Below are 17,333 nucleotides of genomic sequence, written 5' to 3' on the forward strand. Positions count from 1 at the left end.
ACTGTTACACAGTAACAGGAGGAGGCCACTCAGCCCTCAAGCCTGTTACATCAGAACAGGAGAAGGCCACTCAGCCCCTCGAGCCTGTTACACTGGAACAGGAGGAGGCCATTCAGCCGCTCGAGCCCGTTACACAGGAACAGGAGCAGGCCATTCAGCCCCTCGAGTCTGTTACACAGGAACAGGAGGAGGCCACTCAGCCCCTCGAGTCATGTAGGCCACAGGAACAGGAGGAGGCCACTCAGCCCCTCGAGCCTGTTACACAGGAACAGGAGGAGGCCACTCAGCCCCTCAAGCCTGTTACACCGGAACAGGAGAAGGCCACTCAGCCCCTCGAGCCTGTTACACAGGAACAGGAGGAGGCCACTCAGCCCCTCAAGTCATGTACGGCACAGGAACAGGAGGAGGCCATTCAGCGCCTCGAGTCTGTTACACAGGGACAGGAGGAGGCCACTCAGCCCCTCGAGTCATGTAGGCCACAGGAACAGGAGGAGGCCACTCAGCCCCTCGAGCCTGTTAAACTGGAACAGGAGGAGGCCACACAGCCCCTCGAGCCCGTTACACCGGAACAGGAGGAGGCCACTCAGCCCCTCGAGCCTGTTACACCGGAACAGGAGGAGGCCACACAGCCCCTCGAGCCCGTTACACCGGAACAGGAGGAGGCCACTCAGCCCCTCGAGCCTGTAACACAGGAAGAGGAGGAGGCCACTCAGCCCCTCGAGCCTGTTACACAGGAACAGGAGGAGGCCACTCAGCCCCTCGAGCCTGTAACACAGGAAGAGGAGGAGGCCATTCAGCCCCTCGAGCCCGTTACACAGGAACAGGAGGAGGCCACTCAGCCCCTCGAGCCTGTTACACAGGAACAGGAGGAGGCCACTCAGCCCCTCAAGCCTGTTACACAGGAAGAGGAGAACGCCACTCAGCCCCTCGAGCCCGTTACACAGGAACAGGAGGAGGCCATTCAGCCCCATGGGCCTGTTACACAGGAACAGGAGGAGGCCATTCAGCCCCTCGAGCCTTTTAAACAGGAACAGGAGGAGGCCATTCAGCCCCTCGAGCCCGTTACACAGGAACAGGAGCAGGCCATTCAGCCCCTCAAGCCTGTTACACAGGAACAGGAGGAGGCCACTCAGCCCCTCGAGTCATGTAGACCACAGGAACAGGAGGAGGCCACTCAGCCCCTCGAGTCTGTTACACAGGGACAGGAGGAGGCCACTGAGCCCCTCGAGCCTGTTACACAGGAACAGGAGGAGGCCATTCAGCCCCTCGAGCCTGTTACACAGGAACAGGAGGAGGCCACTCAGCCCTCAAGCCTGTTACATCAGAACAGGAGAAGACCACTCAGCCCCTCGAGCCTGTTACACTGGAACAGGAGGAGGCCATTCAGCCGCTCGAGCCCGTTACACAGGAACAGGAGCAGGCCATTCAGCCCCTCGAGTCTGTTACACAGGAACAGGAGGAGGCCACTCAGCCCCTCGAGTCATGTAGGCCACAGGAACAGGAGGAGTCCACTCAGCCCCTCGAGCCTGTTACACAGGAACAGGAGGAGGCCACTCAGCCCCTCAAGCCTGTTACACCGGAACAGGAGAAGGCCACTCAGCCCCTCGAGCCTGTTACACAGGAACAGGAGGAGGCCACTCAGCCCCTCAAGTCATGTACGGCACAGGAACAGGAGGAGGCCATTCAGCGCCTCGAGTCTGTTACACAGGGACAGGAGGAGGCCACTCAGCCCCTCGAGTCATGTAGGCCACAGGAACAGGAGGAGGCCACTCAGCCCCTCGAGCCTGTTAAACTGGAACAGGAGGAGGCCACTCAGCCCCTCGAGCCTGTAACACAGGAAGAGGAGGAGGCCACTCAGCCCCTCGAGCCTGTAACACAGGAAGAGGAGGAGGCCACTCAGCCCCTCGAGCCTGTAACACAGGCAGAGGAGGAGGCCATTCAGCCTCTCGAGCCTGTAAAACAGGAAGAGGAGGAGGCCACTCAGCCCCTCGAGCCTGTTACACAGGAACAGGAGGAGGCCACTCAGCCCCTCGAGCCTGTAACACAGGAAGAGGAGGAGGCCACTCAGCCCCTCGAGCCTGTAACACAGGCAGAGGAGGAGGCCATTCAGCCTCTCGAGCCTGTAAAACAGGAAGAGGAGGAGGCCACTCAGCCCCTCGAGCCTGTTACACAGGAACAGGAGGAGGCCACTCAGCCCCTCGAGCCTGTAACACAGGAAGAGGAGGAGGCCATTCAGCCCCTCGAGCCTGTTACACAGGAACAGGAGGAGGCCATTCAGCCCCTCGAGCCCATTACACAGGAACAGGAGGAGGCCACTCATCCCCTTGAGCCTGTTACACAGGAACAGGAGCAGCGCCATTCGGCCTCTCGAGCCCGTTAAACAGGAGGAGGCCACTCAGCCCCTCGAGCCTGTTACACAGGAACAGGAGGAGGCCACTCAGCCCCTCAAGCCTGTTACACAGGAAAAGGAGAAGCCCACTCAGCCCCTCGAGCCCGTTACACAGGAACAGGAGGAGGCCATTCAGCCCCATGGGCCTGTTACACAGGGACAGGAGGAGGCCATTCAGCCCCTCGAGCCTGTTACACGGAAACAGGAGGAGGCCATTCAGCCCCTCGAGCCCGTTACACAGGAACAGGAGCAGGCCATTCAGCCCCTCGAGCCTGTTACACAGGAACAGGAGGAGGCCACTCAGCCCCTCGAGTCATGTAGGCCACAGGAACAGGAGGAGGCCGCTCAGCCCCTCGAGCCTGTTACACAGGAACAGAAGGAGGCCACTCAGCCCCTTGAGCCTGTTACACAGGAACAGGAGGAGGCCACTCAGCCCCTCAAGTCATGTAGGGCACAGGAACAGGAGGAGGCCACTCAGCCGCTCGAGTCATGTAGGCCACAGGAACAGGAGGAGGCCACTCAGCCCCTCGAGTCTGTTACACAGGGACAGGAGGAGGCCACTCAGCCCCTCGAGCCTGTTACACCGGAACAGGAGGAGGCCACTCAGCCCCTCGAGCCTGTTACACAGGAACAGGAGGAGGCCATTCAGCCCCTCGAGCCCGTTACACAGGAACAGGAGGAGGCCATTCAGCCCCTCGAGCCTGTTACACAGGAAGAGGAGGAGGCCACTCAATCCCTCGAGTCATGTAGGCCACAGGAACAGGAGGAGCCCACTCAGCTCCTCGAGCCTGTTACACAGGAACAGGAGGAGGCCACTCAGCCCCTCGAGCCTGTTACACAGGAACAGGAGGAGTCGACTCAGCCCCTCGAGCCTGTTACACAGGAACAGGAGGAGGCCACTCAGCCCCTCAAGTCATGTAGGGCACAGGAACAGAAGGAGGCCACTCAGCCCCTCGAGTCATGTAGGCCACAGGAACAGGAGGAGGCCACTCAGCCCCCCGAGTCTGTTACACAGGGACAGGAGGAGGCCACTCAGCCCCTCGAGCCTGTTGCACAGGAACAGGAGGAGGCCACTCAGCCCCTCGAGCCTGTTACACAGGAACAGGAGGAGGCCACTCAGCCCCTCAAGCCTGTTACATCAGAACAGGAGGAGGCCACTCAGCCCCTCGAGCCAGTTACACTGGAACAGGAGGAGGCCACTCCGCCCCTCGAGCCCGTTACACCGGAACAGGAGGAGGCCACTCAGCCCCTCGAGCCTGTAACACAGGAAGAGGAGGAGGCCACTCAGCCCCTCGAGCCTGTTACACAGGAACAGGAGGAGGCCACTCAGCCCCTCGAGCCTGTTACACAGGAAGAGGAGGAGGCCATTCAGCCCCTCGAGTCATGTAGGGCACAGGAACAGGAGGAGGCCACTCAGCCCCTCGAGCCATGTAGGCCACAGGAACAGGAGGAGGCCACTCAGTACTCGAGTCTGTTACACAGGGACAGGAGGAGGCCACTCAGCCCCTCGAGCCTGTTGCACAGGAACAGGAGGAGGCAATTCAGTCCCTCGAGTCATGTAGGCCACAGGAACAGGAGGAGGCCACTCAGCCCCTCGAGCCTCTTACACAGGGACAGGAGGAGGCCACACAGCCCCTCGAGCCTGTTACACAGGAACAGGAGGAGGCCATTCAGCCCCTCGAGCCTGTTACACAGGAACAGGAGGAGGCCATTCAGCCCCTCGAGCCTGTAACACAGGAATAGGAGGAGGCCACCCAGCCCCTCGAGCCTGTAACACAGGAACAGGAGGAGGCCACTCAGCCCCTCGAGACTGTTACACAGGAACAGGAGGAGGCCACTCAGCCCCTCGAGCCTGTCACACAGGAACAGGAGGAGGCCACTCAGCCCCTCGAGCCTGTTGCACAGGAACAGGAGGAGGCCGCTCAGCCCCTCGAGCCTGTTACACAGGAACAGGAGGAGGCCATTCAGCCCCTCGAGCCTGTTACACCGGAACAGGAGAAGGCCACTCAGCCCCTCGAGCCTGTTGCACAGGAACAGGAGGAGGCCACTCAGCCCCTCGAGCCTGTTACACAGGAACAGGAGGAGGCCGCTCAGCCCCTCGAGCCTGTTTCACAGAAACAGGAGGAAGCCATTCAGCCCCTCGAGCCTGTTACACAGGAACAGGAGGAGGCCACTCAGCCCCTCGAGTCATGTAGGCCACAGGAACAGGAGGAGGCCACTCAGCCCCTCGAGCCTGTTACACAGGAACAGAAGGAGGCCACTCAGCCCCTTGAGCCTGTTACACAGGAACAGGAGGAGGCCACTCAGCCCCTCGAGCCTGTTACACAGGAACAGGAGGAGGCCACTCAGCCCCTCAAGTCATGTAGGGCACAGGAACAGGAGGAGGCCACTCAGCCCCTTGAGCCTGTTACACAGGAACAGGAGGAGGCCGCTCAGCCCCTCGAGCCTGTTACACAGGAACAGGAGGAGGCCACTCAGCCCATCGAGTCATGTAGGCCACAGGAACAGGAGGAGGCCACTCAGCCCCTCGAATCTGTTACACAGGAACAGGAGGAGGCCATTCAGCCCCTCGAGCCTGTTAAACAGGAACAGGAGGAGGCCATTCAGCCCCTCGAGCCCGTTACACAGGAACAGGAGCAGGCCATTCAGCCCCTCAAGCCTGTTACACAGGAACAGGAGGAGGCCACTCAGCCCCTCGAGTCATGTAGACCACAGGAACAGGAGGAGGCCACTCAGCCCCTCGAGTCTGTTACACAGGGACAGGAGGAGGCCACTGAGCCCCTCGAGCCTGTTACACAGGAACAGGAGGAGGCCATTCAGCCCCTCGAGCCTGTTACACAGGAACAGGAGGAGGCCACTCAGCCCTCAAGCCTGTTACATCAGAACAGGAGAAGGCCACTCAGCCCCTCGAGCCTGTTACACTGGAACAGGAGGAGGCCATTCAGCCGCTCGAGCCCGTTACACAGGAACAGGAGCAGGCCATTCAGCCCCTCGAGTCTGTTACACAGGAACAGGAGGAGGCCACTCAGCCCCTCGAGTCATGTAGGCCACAGGAACAGGAGGAGTCCACTCAGCCCCTCGAGCCTGTTACACAGGAACAGGAGGAGGCCACTCAGCCCCTCAAGCCTGTTACACCGGAACAGGAGAAGGCCACTCAGCCCCTCGAGCCTGTTACACAGGAACAGGAGGAGGCCACTCAGCCCCTCAAGTCATGTACGGCACAGGAACAGGAGGAGGCCATTCAGCGCCTCGAGTCTGTTACACAGGGACAGGAGGAGGCCACTCAGCCCCTCGAGTCATGTAGGCCACAGGAACAGGAGGAGGCCACTCAGCCCCTCGAGCCTGTTAAACTGGAACAGGAGGAGGCCACTCAGCCCCTCGAGCCTGTAACACAGGAAGAGGAGGAGGCCACTCAGCCCCTCGAGCCTGTAACACAGGAAGAGGAGGAGGCCACTCAGCCCCTCGAGCCTGTAACACAGGCAGAGGAGGAGGCCATTCAGCCTCTCGAGCCTGTAAAACAGGAAGAGGAGGAGGCCACTCAGCCCCTCGAGCCTGTTACACAGGAACAGGAGGAGGCCACTCAGCCCCTCGAGCCTGTAACACAGGAAGAGGAGGAGGCCACTCAGCCCCTCGAGCCTGTAACACAGGCAGAGGAGGAGGCCATTCAGCCTCTCGAGCCTGTAAAACAGGAAGAGGAGGAGGCCACTCAGCCCCTCGAGCCTGTTACACAGGAACAGGAGGAGGCCACTCAGCCCCTCGAGCCTGTAACACAGGAAGAGGAGGAGGCCATTCAGCCCCTCGAGCCTGTTACACAGGAACAGGAGGAGGCCATCCAGCCCCTCGAGCCCATTACACAGGAACAGGAGGAGGCCACTCAGCCCCTTGAGCCTGTTACACAGGAACAGGAGCAGCGCCATTCGGCCTCTCGAGCCCGTTAAACAGGAGGAGGCCACTCAGCCCCTCGAGCCTGTTACACAGGAACAGGAGAAGCCCACTCAGCCCCTCGAGCCCGTTACACAGGAACAGGAGGAGGCCATTCAGCCCCATGGGCCTGTTACACAGGGACAGGAGGAGGCCATTCAGCCCCTCGAGCCTGTTACACGGAAACAGGAGGAGGCCATTCAGCCCCTCGAGCCCGTTACACAGGAACAGGAGCAGGCCATTCAGCCCCTCGAGCCTGTTACACAGGAACAGGAGGAGGCCACTCAGCCCCTCGAGTCATGTAGGCCACAGGAACAGGAGGAGGCCGCTCAGCCCCTCGAGCCTGTTACACAGGAACAGAAGGAGGCCACTCAGCCCCTTGAGCCTGTTACACAGGAACAGGAGGAGGCCACTCAGCCCCTCAAGTCATGTAGGGCACAGGAACAGGAGGAGGCCACTCAGCCGCTCGAGTCATGTAGGCCACAGGAACAGGAGGAGGCCACTCAGCCCCTCGAGTCTGTTACACAGGGACAGGAGGAGGCCACTCAGCCCCTCGAGCCTGTTACACCGGAACAGGAGGAGGCCACTCAGCCCCTCGAGCCTGTTACACAGGAACAGGAGGAGGCCATTCAGCCCCTCGAGCCCGTTACACAGGAACAGGAGGAGGCCATTCAGCCCCTCGAGCCTGTTACACAGGAAGAGGAGGAGGCCACTCAATCCCTCGAGTCATGTAGGCCACAGGAACAGGAGGAGCCCACTCAGCTCCTCGAGCCTGTTACACAGGAACAGGAGGAGGCCACTCAGCCCCTCGAGCCTGTTACACAGGAACAGGAGGAGTCGACTCAGCCCCTCGAGCCTGTTACACAGGAACAGGAGGAGGCCACTCAGCCCCTCAAGTCATGTAGGGCACAGGAACAGAAGGAGGCCACTCAGCCCCTCGAGTCATGTAGGCCACAGGAACAGGAGGAGGCCACTCAGCCCCCCGAGTCTGTTACACAGGGACAGGAGGAGGCCACTCAGCCCCTCGAGCCTGTTACACAGGAACAGGAGGAGGCCACTCAGCCCCTCGAGCCTGTTACACAGGAACAGGAGGAGGCCACTCAGCCCCTCAAGCCTGTTACATCAGAACAGGAGGAGGCCACTCAGCCCTTCGAGCCAGTTACACTGGAACAGGAGGAGGCCACTCTGCCCCTCGAGCCCGTTACACCGGAACAGGAGGAGGCCACTCAGCCCCTCGAGCCTGTAACACAGGAAGAGGAGGAGGCCACTCAGCCCCTCGAGCCTGTTACACAGGAACAGGAGGAGGCCACTCAGCCCCTCGAGCCTGTTACACAGGAAGAGGAGGAGGCCATTCAGCCCCTCGAGTCATGTAGGGCACAGGAACAGGAGGAGGCCACTCAGCCCCTCGAGTCATGTAGGCCACAGGAACAGGAGGAGGCCACTCAGTACTCGAGTCTGTTACACAGGGACAGGAGGAGGCCACTCAGCCCCTCGAGCCTGTTGCACAGGAACAGGAGGAGGCAATTCAGTCCCTCGAGTCATGTAGGCCACAGGAACAGGAGGAGGCCACTCAGCCCCTCGAGCCTCTTACACAGGGACAGGAGGAGGCCACACAGCCCCTCGAGCCTGTTACACAGGAACAGGAGGAGGCCACTCAGCCCCTCGAGCCTGTTACACAGGAACAGGAGGAGGCCATTCAGCCCCTCGAGCCTGTAACACAGGAATAGGAGGAGGCCACCCAGCCCCTCGAGCCTGTAACACAGGAACAGGAGGAGGCCACTCAGCCCCTCGAGACTGTTACACAAGAACAGGAGGAGGCCACTCAGCCCCTCGAGCCTGTCACACAGGAACAGGAGGAGGCCACTCAGCCCCTCGAGCCTGTTGCACAGGAACAGGAGGAGGCCGCTCAGCCCCTCGAGCCTGTTACACAGGAACAGGAGGAGGCCATTCAGCCCCTCGAGCCTGTTACACCGGAACAGGAGAAGGCCACTCAGCCCCTCGAGCCTGTTGCACAGGAACAGGAGGAGGCCACTCAGCCCCTCGAGCCTGTTACACAGGAACAGGAGGAGGCCACTCAGCCCCTCGAGTCATGTAGGCCACAGGAACAGGAGGAGGCCACTCAGCCCCTCGAGCCTGTTACACAGGAACAGGAGGAGGCTATTCAGCCCCTCGAGTCATGTAGGCCACAGGAACAGGAGGAGGCCACTCAGTCCCTCGAGCCTGTTACACAGGAAAAGGAGAAGCCCACTCAGCCCCTCGAGCCCGTTACACAGGAACAGGAGGAGGCCATTCAGCCCCATGGGCCTGTTACACAGGGACAGGAGGAGGCCATTCAGCCCCTCGAGCCTGTTACACGGAAACAGGAGGAGGCCATTCAGCCCCTCGAGCCCGTTACACAGGAACAGGAGCAGGCCATTCAGCCCCTCGAGCCTGTTACACAGGAACAGGAGGAGGCCACTCAGCCCCTCGAGTCATGTAGGCCACAGGAACAGGAGGAGGCCGCTCAGCCCCTCGAGCCTGTTACACAGGAACAGAAGGAGGCCACTCAGCCCCTTGAGCCTGTTACACAGGAACAGGAGGAGGCCACTCAGCCCCTCAAGTCATGTAGGGCACAGGAACAGGAGGAGGCCACTCAGCCGCTCGAGTCATGTAGGCCACAGGAACAGGAGGAGGCCACTCAGCCCCTCGAGTCTGTTACACAGGGACAGGAGGAGGCCACTCAGCCCCTCGAGCCTGTTACACCGGAACAGGAGGAGGCCACTCAGCCCCTCGAGCCTGTTACACAGGAACAGGAGGAGGCCATTCAGCCCCTCGAGCCCGTTACACAGGAACAGGAGGAGGCCATTCAGCCCCTCGAGCCTGTTACACAGGAAGAGGAGGAGGCCACTCAATCCCTCGAGTCATGTAGGCCACAGGAACAGGAGGAGCCCACTCAGCTCCTCGAGCCTGTTACACAGGAACAGGAGGAGGCCACTCAGCCCCTCGAGCCTGTTACACAGGAACAGGAGGAGTCGACTCAGCCCCTCGAGCCTGTTACACAGGAACAGGAGGAGGCCACTCAGCCCCTCAAGTCATGTAGGGCACAGGAACAGAAGGAGGCCACTCAGCCCCTCGAGTCATGTAGGCCACAGGAACAGGAGGAGGCCACTCAGCCCCCCGAGTCTGTTACACAGGGACAGGAGGAGGCCACTCAGCCCCTCGAGCCTGTTACACAGGAACAGGAGGAGGCCACTCAGCCCCTCGAGCCTGTTACACAGGAACAGGAGGAGGCCACTCAGCCCCTCAAGCCTGTTACATCAGAACAGGAGGAGGCCACTCAGCCCTTCGAGCCAGTTACACTGGAACAGGAGGAGGCCACTCCGCCCCTCGAGCCCGTTACACCGGAACAGGAGGAGGCCACTCAGCCCCTCGAGCCTGTAACACAGGAAGAGGAGGAGGCCACTCAGCCCCTCGAGCCTGTTACACAGGAACAGGAGGAGGCCACTCAGCCCCTCGAGCCTGTTACACAGGAAGAGGAGGAGGCCATTCAGCCCCTCGAGTCATGTAGGGCACAGGAACAGGAGGAGGCCACTCAGCCCCTCGAGTCATGTAGGCCACAGGAACAGGAGGAGGCCACTCAGTACTCGAGTCTGTTACACAGGGACAGGAGGAGGCCACTCAGCCCCTCGAGCCTGTTGCACAGGAACAGGAGGAGGCAATTCAGTCCCTCGAGTCATGTAGGCCACAGGAACAGGAGGAGGCCACTCAGCCCCTCGAGCCTCTTACACAGGGACAGGAGGAGGCCACACAGCCCCTCGAGCCTGTTACACAGGAACAGGAGGAGGCCACTCAGCCCCTCGAGCCTGTTACACAGGAACAGGAGGAGGCCATTCAGCCCCTCGAGCCTGTAACACAGGAATAGGAGGAGGCCACCCAGCCCCTCGAGCCTGTAACACAGGAACAGGAGGAGGCCACTCAGCCCCTCGAGACTGTTACACAAGAACAGGAGGAGGCCACTCAGCCCCTCGAGCCTGTCACACAGGAACAGGAGGAGGCCACTCAGCCCCTCGAGCCTGTTGCACAGGAACAGGAGGAGGCCGCTCAGCCCCTCGAGCCTGTTACACAGGAACAGGAGGAGGCCATTCAGCCCCTCGAGCCTGTTACACCGGAACAGGAGAAGGCCACTCAGCCCCTCGAGCCTGTTGCACAGGAACAGGAGGAGGCCACTCAGCCCCTCGAGCCTGTTACACAGGAACAGGAGGAGGCCACTCAGCCCCTCGAGTCATGTAGGCCACAGGAACAGGAGGAGGCCACTCAGCCCCTCGAGCCTGTTACACAGGAACAGGAGGAGGCTATTCAGCCCCTCGAGTCATGTAGGCCACAGGAACAGGAGGAGGCCACTCAGTCCCTCTGGCCTGTTACACAGGAACAGGAGGAGGCCACTCAGCCCCTCGAGCCTGTTACACAGGAACAGGAGGAGGCCACTTAGACCCTCGAGCCTGTTACACCGGAACAGGAGGAGGCCACTCAGCCTCTCGAGCCTGTAACACAAGAAGAGGAGGAGGCCATTCAGCCCCTCGAGCCCGTTAGACAGGAACAGGAGGAGGCCATTCAGCCCCTCGAGCCTGTTACACAGGAACAGGAGGAGGCCACTCAGCTCCTCGAGTCTGTTACACAGGAACAGGAGGAGGCCACTCAGCCCCTCCAGCCTGTTACACAGGAACAGGAGGAGGCCATTCAGCCCCTCGAGCCTGTTACACAGGAGCAGGAGGAAGCCACTCAGCCCCTCAAGTCATGTAGGGCACAGGAACAGGAGGAGGCCACTCAGCCCCTCGAGTCATGTAGGCCACAGGAACAGGAGGAGGCCACTCAGCCCCTCGAGTCTGTTACACAGGGACAGGAGGAGGCCACTCAGCCCCTCGAGCCTGTTACACAGGAACAGGAGGAGGCCATACAGCCCCTCGAGCCTGTTACACAGGAAAAGGAGGAGCCCATTCAGCCCCTCGAGCCTGTTACACAGGAACAGGAGGAGGCCGCTCAGCCCCTCAAGCCTGTTACACAGGAACAGGAGGAGGCCGCTCAGCCCCTCGAGCCTGTTACACAGGAACAGGAGGAGGCCATTCAGCCCCATGGGCCTGTTACACAGGAACAGGAGGAGGCCACTCAGCCCCTCGAGCCTGTAACACAGGGACAGGAGGAGGCCACTCAGCCCCTCTAGCCTGTTACACAGGAACAGGAGGAGGCCATTCAGCCACTCGAGCCCATTACACAGGAACAGGAGCAGGCCATTCAGCCCCTCGAGCCTGTTACACAGGAACAGGAGGAGGCCATTCAGCCCCTCGAGCCTGTTACACAGTAACAGGAGGAGGCCACTCAACCCCTCGAGTCATGTAGGGCACAGGAACAGGAGGAGGCCACTCAGCCCCTCGAGCCTGTTACACAGGAACAGGAGGAGGCCTCTCAGCCCCTCGAGCCTGTTACACAGGAACAGCAGGAGGCCACTCAGCCCCTCGAGCCCGTTACACAGGAACAGGAGGAGGCCCATTCAGCCCCTCGAGCCTGTTACACAGGAACAGGAGGAGGCCTCTCAGCCCCTCAAGCCTGTTACACAGGAACAGGAGGAGGCCATTCAGCCCCTCGAGTCATGTAGGCCACAGGAACAGGAGGAGGCCACTCAGTCCCTCGAGCCTGTTACACAGGAAAAGGAGAAGGCCACTCAGCCCCTCGAGTCATGTAGGCCGCAGGAACAGGAGGAGACCACTCAGTCCCTCAAGCCTGTTACACAGGAACAGGAGGAGGCCACTCAGCCCCTCAAGCCTGTTACACAGGAACAGGAGGAGGCCACTCAGCCCCTCGAGCCTGTTACACAGGAACAGGAGGAGGCCACTCAGCCCCTTGAGCCTGTTACACAGGAACAGGAGGAGGCCACTCAGCCCCTCGAGCCTGTTACACAGGAACAGGAGGAGGCCATTCAGCCCCTCGAGCCCGTTACACAGTAACAGGAGGAGGCCATTCAGCCCCTCGAGCCTGTTGCACAGGAACAGGAGGAGGCCACTCAGGTCCTCGAGTCTGTTACACAGGAACAGGAGGAGGCCACTCAGCCCCTCGAGCCCGTTACACAGTAACAGGAGGAGGCCATTCAGCCCCTCGAGCCTGTTACACAGGAACAGGAGGAGGCCACTCAGCCCCTCGAGCCTGTTACACAGGAGCAGGAGGAGGCCACTCAGCCCCTCGAGCCTGTTACACAGGAACAGGAGGAGGCCACTCAGCCCCTCGAGCTGTAACACAGGAACAGGAGGAGGCCACTCAGCCCCTCGAGCCTGTAACACAGGAAGAGGAGGAGGCCACTCAGCCCCTCGAGCCTGTTACACAGGAACAGGAGGAGGCCACTCAGCCCCTCGAGCCTCTTACACAGGAACAGGAGGAGGCCACTCAGCCCCTCGAGCCTGTTACACAGGAACAGGAGGAGGCCACTCAGCCCCTCGAGCCTGTTACACAGGAACAGGAGGAGGCCATTCAGCCCCTCGAGCCCGTTACACAGTAACAGGAGGAGGCCATTCAGCCCCTCGAGCCTGTTACACAGGAACAGGAGGAGGCCATTTAGCCCCTCGAGCCTGTTACACAGGAACAGGAGGAGGCCATTCAGCCCCTCGAGCCTGTTACACAGGAACAGGAGGAGGCCATTCAGCCCCTCGAGCCTGTAACACAGGAACAGGAGGAGGCCACTCAGCCCCTCGAGACTGTTACACAGGAACAGGAGGAGGCCATTCAGCTACTCGAGCCTGTTACACAGGAATAGGAGGAGGCCACTCAGCCCCTCGAGCCTGTTACACAGGAACAGGAGGCGGCCATTCAGCCCCTCGAGCCTGTTACACAGGAACAGGAGGAGGCCACTCAGCCCCTCGATCCTGTTACACAGGAACAGGAGGAGGCCACTCAGCCCCTCGAGCCTGTTACACAGGAACAGGAGGAGGCCACTTAGACCCTCGAGCCTGTTACACCGGAACAGGAGGAGGCCACTCAGCCTCTCGAGCCTGTAACACAAGAAGAGGAGGAGGCCATTCAGCCCCTCGAGCCCGTTAGACAGGAACAGGAGGAGGCCATTCAGCCCCTCGAGCCTGTTACACAGGAACAGGAGGAGGCCACTCAGCTCCTCGAGTCTGTTACACAGGAACAGGAGGAGGCCACTCAGCCCCTCCAGCCTGTTACACAGGAACAGGAGGAGGCCATTCAGCCCCTCGAGCCTGTTACACAGGAGCAGGAGGAAGCCACTCAGCCCCTCAAGTCATGTAGGGCACAGGAACAGGAGGAGGCCACTCAGCCCCTCGAGTCATGTAGGCCACAGGAACAGGAGGAGGCCACTCAGCCCCTCGAGTCTGTTACACAGGGACAGGAGGAGGCCACTCAGCCCCTCGAGCCTGTTACACAGGAACAGGAGGAGGCCATACAGCCCCTCGAGCCTGTTACACAGGAAAAGGAGGAGCCCATTCAGCCCCTCGAGCCTGTTACACAGGAACAGGAGGAGGCCGCTCAGCCCCTCAAGCCTGTTACACAGGAACAGGAGGAGGCCGCTCAGCCCCTCGAGCCTGTTACACAGGAACAGGAGGAGGCCATTCAGCCCCATGGGCCTGTTACACAGGAACAGGAGGAGGCCACTCAGCCCCTCGAGCCTGTAACACAGGGACAGGAGGAGGCCACTCAGCCCCTCTAGCCTGTTACACAGGAACAGGAGGAGGCCATTCAGCCACTCGAGCCCATTACACAGGAACAGGAGCAGGCCATTCAGCCCCTCGAGCCTGTTACACAGGAACAGGAGGAGGCCATTCAGCCCCTCGAGCCTGTTACACAGTAACAGGAGGAGGCCACTCAACCCCTCGAGTCATGTAGGGCACAGGAACAGGAGGAGGCCACTCAGCCCCTCGAGCCTGTTACACAGGAACAGGAGGAGGCCTCTCAGCCCCTCGAGCCTGTTACACAGGAACAGCAGGAGGCCACTCAGCCCCTCGAGCCCGTTACACAGGAACAGGAGGAGGCCCATTCAGCCCCTCGAGCCTGTTACACAGGAACAGGAGGAGGCCTCTCAGCCCCTCAAGCCTGTTACACAGGAACAGGAGGAGGCCATTCAGCCCCTCGAGTCATGTAGGCCACAGGAACAGGAGGAGGCCACTCAGTCCCTCGAGCCTGTTACACAGGAAAAGGAGAAGGCCACTCAGCCCCTCGAGTCATGTAGGCCGCAGGAACAGGAGGAGACCACTCAGTCCCTCAAGCCTGTTACACAGGAACAGGAGGAGGCCACTCAGCCCCTCAAGCCTGTTACACAGGAACAGGAGGAGGCCACTCAGCCCCTCGAGCCTGTTACACAGGAACAGGAGGAGGCCACTCAGCCCCTTGAGCCTGTTACACAGGAACAGGAGGAGGCCACTCAGCCCCTCGAGCCTGTTACACAGGAACAGGAGGAGGCCATTCAGCCCCTCGAGCCCGTTACACAGTAACAGGAGGAGGCCATTCAGCCCCTCGAGCCTGTTGCACAGGAACAGGAGGAGGCCACTCAGGTCCTCGAGTCTGTTACACAGGAACAGGAGGAGGCCACTCAGCCCCTCGAGCCCGTTACACAGTAACAGGAGGAGGCCATTCAGCCCCTCGAGCCTGTTACACAGGAACAGGAGGAGGCCACTCAGCCCCTCGAGCCTGTTACACAGGAGCAGGAGGAGGCCACTCAGCCCCTCGAGCCTGTTACACAGGAACAGGAGGAGGCCACTCAGCCCCTCGAGCTGTAACACAGGAACAGGAGGAGGCCACTCAGCCCCTCGAGCCTGTAACACAGGAAGAGGAGGAGGCCACTCAGCCCCTCGAGCCTGTTACACAGGAACAGGAGGAGGCCACTCAGCCCCTCGAGCCTCTTACACAGGAACAGGAGGAGGCCACTCAGCCCCTCGAGCCTGTTACACAGGAACAGGAGGAGGCCACTCAGCCCCTCGAGCCTGTTACACAGGAACAGGAGGAGGCCATTCAGCCCCTCGAGCCCGTTACACAGTAACAGGAGGAGGCCATTCAGCCCCTCGAGCCTGTTACACAGGAACAGGAGGAGGCCATTTAGCCCCTCGAGCCTGTTACACAGGAACAGGAGGAGGCCATTCAGCCCCTCGAGCCTGTTACACAGGAACAGGAGGAGGCCATTCAGCCCCTCGAGCCTGTAACACAGGAACAGGAGGAGGCCACTCAGCCCCTCGAGACTGTTACACAGGAACAGGAGGAGGCCATTCAGCTACTCGAGCCTGTTACACAGGAATAGGAGGAGGCCACTCAGCCCCTCGAGCCTGTTACACAGGAACAGGAGGCGGCCATTCAGCCCCTCGAGCCTGTTACACAGGAACAGGAGGAGGCCACTCAGCCCCTCGATCCTGTTACACAGGAACAGGAGGAGGCCACTCAGCCCCTCGAGTCATGTCGACCACAGGAACAGGAGGAGGCCACTCAGCCCCTCGAGCCTGTTACACAGGAACAGGAGGAGGCCACTCAGCCCTCAAGCCTGTTACATCAGAACAGGAGAAGACCACTCAGCCCCTCGAGCCTGTTACACTGGAACAGGAGGAGGCCATTCAGCCGCTCGAGCCCGTTACACAGGAACAGGAGCAGGCCATTCAGCCCCTCGAGTCTGTTACACAGGAACAGGAGGAGGCCACTCAGCCCCTCGAGTCATGTAGGCCACAGGAACAGGAGGAGTCCACTCAGCCCCTCGAGCCTGTTACACAGGAACAGGAGGAGGCCACTCAGCCCCTCAAGCCTGTTACACCGGAACAGGAGAAGGCCACTCAGCCCCTCGAGCCTGTTACACAGGAACAGGAGGAGGCCACTCAGCCCCTCAAGTCATGTACGGCACAGGAACAGGAGGAGGCCATTCAGCGCCTCGAGTCTGTTACACAGGGACAGGAGGAGGCCACTCAGCCCCTCGAGTCATGTAGGCCACAGGAACAGGAGGAGGCCACTCAGCCCCTCGAGCCTGTTAAACTGGAACAGGAGGAGGCCACTCAGCCCCTCGAGCCTGTAACACAGGAAGAGGAGGAGGCCACTCAGCCCCTCGAGCCTGTAACACAGGAAGAGGAGGAGGCCACTCAGCCCCTCGAGCCTGTAACACAGGCAGAGGAGGAGGCCATTCAGCCTCTCGAGCCTGTAAAACAGGAAGAGGAGGAGGCCACTCAGCCCCTCGAGCCTGTTACACAGGAACAGGAGGAGGCCACTCAGCCCCTCGAGCCTGTAACACAGGAAGAGGAGGAGGCCACTCAGCCCCTCGAGCCTGTAACACAGGCAGAGGAGGAGGCCATTCAGCCTCTCGAGCCTGTAAAACAGGAAGAGGAGGAGGCCACTCAGCCCCTCGAGCCTGTTACACAGGAACAGGAGGAGGCCACTCAGCCCCTCGAGCCTGTAACACAGGAAGAGGAGGAGGCCATTCAGCCCCTCGAGCCTGTTACACAGGAACAGGAGGAGGCCATTCAGCCCCTCGAGCCCATTACACAGGAACAGGAGGAGGCCACTCATCCCCTTGAGCCTGTTACACAGGAACAGGAGCAGCGCCATTCGGCCTCTCGAGCCCGTTAAACAGGAGGAGGCCACTCAGCCCCTCGAGCCTGTTACACAGGAACAGGAGGAGGCCACTCAGCCCCTCAAGCCTGTTACACAGGAAAAGGAGAAGCCCACTCAGCCCCTCGAGCCCGTTACACAGGAACAGGAGGAGGCCATTCAGCCCCATGGGCCTGTTACACAGGGACAGGAGGAGGCCATTCAGCCCCTCGAGCCTGTTACACGGAAACAGGAGGAGGCCATTCAGCCCCTCGAGCCCGTTACACAGGAACAGGAGCAGGCCATTCAGCCCCTCGAGCCTGTTACACAGGAACAGGAGGAGGCCACTCAGCCCCTCGAGTCATGTAGGCCACAGGAACAGGAGGAGGCCGCTCAGCCCCTCGAGCCTGTTACACAGGAACAGAAGGAGGCCACTCAGCCCCTTGAGCCTGTTACACAGGAACAGGAGGAGGCCACTCAGCCCCTC

This window comes from Somniosus microcephalus, chromosome 9, assembly GCF_052327205.1.
Source record: "Somniosus microcephalus isolate GS21.2 chromosome 9, FLI_Smic_1.0, whole genome shotgun sequence".
In the NCBI taxonomy this organism is placed as follows: Eukaryota; Metazoa; Chordata; class Chondrichthyes; order Squaliformes; family Somniosidae; genus Somniosus; species Somniosus microcephalus.